This window comes from Nannospalax galili, unplaced genomic scaffold (assembly GCF_000622305.1).
Source record: "Nannospalax galili isolate Female #2095 unplaced genomic scaffold, S.galili_v1.0 scaffold386, whole genome shotgun sequence".
NCBI classification, from domain to species: domain Eukaryota; kingdom Metazoa; phylum Chordata; class Mammalia; order Rodentia; family Spalacidae; genus Nannospalax; species Nannospalax galili.
The window spans coordinates 2,731,798-2,735,285 of record NW_008356676.1 but is presented as its reverse complement, the minus strand read 5'-3'; the positions used below and the strand labels follow the sequence as shown (position 1 = coordinate 2,735,285).

At 45.7% G+C, this 3,488-nt stretch overlaps 1 pseudogene; it reads right to left on the bottom strand.

Annotated features, from left to right (window-relative positions):
* Positions 1–287: 287 nt before the first annotated feature.
* Positions 288–488, bottom strand: LOC108490010 (annotated as a pseudogene).
* Positions 489–3,488: the final 3,000 nt, after the last annotated feature.

Genomic DNA, 3,488 nt, shown 5'->3' with positions numbered 1-3,488 from the left:
CTTAAATCTTGGTGGAGAAAGTGAAGAGATGGCCTGTCTCTGACAGGCTGCTTGCTCAGTGGAGGTGTCAGCTGTCATCTGTGAGCCTGAGCCGTGGAAGTGGTAGCTGGCTGTCTGCTATGTGAGCTCTGCTATGCATCCTGCCCCTTCCTCAGGTCCAGAGTCCATCCCCAGTTATACTAAGGCCTGTTTTGCTTGTTTGTTTGTTTTCTAACATACAATACAAACACTTTATTTAACAGAGGCAGGTCGTCTCATGGGCCAAATCCAGGACCCAGCAGCCATATTTAGCATAGCCTCTGAGCCTCTCTTTCTGCCTCCAACATAGAGCACATGGCCCTCGGGCCTTTCATGTTTCAGATCATGAAGTGGGTGGTGTCATCAATAAATTCTACTTGTATCTGCATGTACTGTCACTGCAAACTGGTCCTGCCTAGCACTTTGGTCACCCTGGCCAGCTTGATGGGCTGTACATGACTCGTGTCCATGTTGGTGGTGATCTCTGTTTTTAAGACCTGTTTTGAAAGGCAAAACTGTTTTCTCCCAGAGTTAAAAAAGGAGACAGTCAACACTGTCCCCCTTGTCTAAAAGGTCAGATTAGCATTTCATCCAGATAATCAAGACTGCTTCAGACAATCGCTCCTTTATTTCTCTTAAGATGACAGACACCTGGCTTATTTCTTGCCTCAGAGCCCCGCTCTTGATTTCTGGTTCCTTTGGCTGCACCATCCAGAAAAGACACAGGGGCATGGAAATAGAAGGATTGGGAAATAAAAGTGTTCCTTCCAAAGGACTGGGTTCCCGGAAGTCTACAATGAAAACAGACTGAGTGGCAATTTAACATTACCTTGTTTTCCTTATCACCAAGAGCAAGAGATCCAGGGTTAAGTGACAGCTAACTAAGCTGGATGCGCTTCTTAGACAGCTAGACAGACATTAGCAGGTTTGGAGGCCATAGAGGATGGTTCCCCCTCTCTCATAATTAGTTGTCCATTCCTTAAGATTTAAAATATCATTGTAAAGGTAGAGGTTTTCAGGGCTTTGTTGAGGCACATTAAGGGAAAGCTACTCAGCCAAAAAAACAGAATCTGGTTTTACTTTGACCCTGAGTAGAGTTCTAAGCAGCCCCCAAGATTAGAACATTACATACAGTTGTCTCCTCCCGAGTTAATCAAACTGTGGGGCTGGAGAGATGACTCATAAGTTACGAGCACTGGCTGATCTTGCAGAAGACCTGGGTTCTGTTCCCAGCATCTATATGGCAGCTAACAACCATCTGTGACTTGAGTTCTGGGGGATTTAACGCCCTTTTCTGGCCTCCACAGGCATTGTGCACAAATGGTACTATATATATGCAAGCCACACTCAGACACATACAAAAAAATTTAAAAAGAGTTAATCAAGCTGGGCCTGGGAATCATCTGGCCAGGAGATCACCCCATGTGAAGGCTGATTTACCTATAGACATGCTGAAGAGTTGGGAGGAATAATTATCTCCTTAATTAATAATGCACTTATACATCCCAGAGCCCCTCCCGTTATACAGCTGCTTGCAGATCTTTACTGCCTCCTTTTCTGAGTTATGGTTCAAAAAGCGTAGCTTTTCATTTTCCCCATTTCTATCTCTTCTTTGGATACCCATCAAAACCCTAAATGTGCTTGCTTGTCCTGATCCTATGGGCAGTCTTATTCTTTCTCTAAAGGTACCCTCCCCCTGCAGTGCAGCTGCTCTCTGACCTCAGATGCTAAACCTGCCTGCTTGCTTGGCCCCTACCTCAAAAGGCATGACTCAAAACTCCAGATACTGCTGGGTGTGTTGGCACATCCTTCAGTCCCAGCACTTAGGAGGCAGAGGCAGGCAAATATCTGTGAAATCGAGGTCAGCCTGGTCTACATAGAGTACCAGGTCAGCTGGGGCTATTGGAGATCCTATCTCAAAAAAACCAAAAAAATCCAACAAAAACAAAAACACCTCCAGAGTCCTTTTGTAGGTCAGCCAGAAGGAAAGACGAGGGAATGAGCAACTTAGCGCAGCCATTTATTGTGAGGGACATGACCTGCAGAGGAGATCCCTGGAGAATCAGAGCCCAGTGTCCTTACAAGTAGGGTAGTTATAGGGCAGATCTTCTCTGGGTTAGAGAAGGAGGTTGGAAAGCATCCTTTTTGGTCCAATATTGGTGGTTGTCAGGAGTGACAGAAGAATAGTAAGTTAGTAAAAGGTCAGCTGACCACAGACAGCTCTTGTGACCAGTCATCATCAGTGGGTCTGCAGGGGGGCTGGTAGTGTCAGGAATTTAAGAAAACAAGTCTGGAATGCTAATTATTGTGGTTTGGGGGAAATTGTCACCATTTAACCAAAATGGAGTAACTTTTCAACACCTGCCCTGTTGGCTTTTGGCTTCAAATCTAATAAAATGGTCCTCATGGTTCCTTCTGAGTCTTTTTTGTTGTTGTTGTGTTTTTGAGACAGGAGCTCATTATGTAGCCCTGGCTGACTTGGAACTCACTATGTAGACCAGGCTGGTCTCAGACTTATAGACATCTGCCTGCCTTTTCTTCCCCAGTGCTGGTATCAAAGATGTGCACCACCATATCTGGCCTGAGTTCATTTCTAAATACTTTTATCAGTGAGACTAAGAACCCATTAAAAGGAACCGTAAGTCCCTAGTAACTTACTCAGGTGGGAAGTATGTGTCAGGGTTGAAATTTGCTTGTCCCCACCCTGAGCTTTCCTTTTTTCAGTGATAGATTATTATTTGCCCAAATGGATATTCGGAAGCCCTTTCCTGAGGGCAGGAGGTATCTGTGATGTGAAGTTTTTTCTGTGCTGTGTCTTTTCCTCCCAGCATTCTGTTCCCTACCATGGGCCTCTTGAGCTGTTGGACTTTGGTGAACCGAATGTCAGTTTCTCTGTGGAACTATGCACAGAGCCTGCAGGGCGGTCAGTCTAAAAGCAGCACATGGGTGAGCCCACCTAAAGTCACCTTTCAGACACTAGGAAGAGGTGACTGGCATGAGAAAAGTGCCTGTTCCAGAGTAGCACGGAAGCCTCCAAAGTCACTCTGGGGTTTCTGAGGACAAAGACATTCTGTTCTGGGATTTAAATAGACAAATCTAGCATTTAAGAAGTGTGAAGTCACCATCAAGGGCCACTTAAGAGGGATGTTTATACCGCTGTGACAGCAAGCTTGGAAAGACCTCCTCTTGAGGAGACTCTTGAGGGTGGGACATTAATGCAATTATCCTGTGTGTACGGCATTTGGCACATGTGTCTCATTTTGTTCTCAGAGCAGCCCTGATAGGTAGGCAGCTGTCTGTCATCCCTGGTCTGCTGCAGGAGGTGAAGGCTTCAGTCACAGCAGTGAGAAGAGAGACTGGACTGGCATACACTGAGGCTCATCTAGCCAGATTCAAGCTCTTGCTGTCATATCTAATGGCCCCCTAAGGAAAGATCTTTCTACTCAAGGCCTCCTGCTTCTTAAGACTCA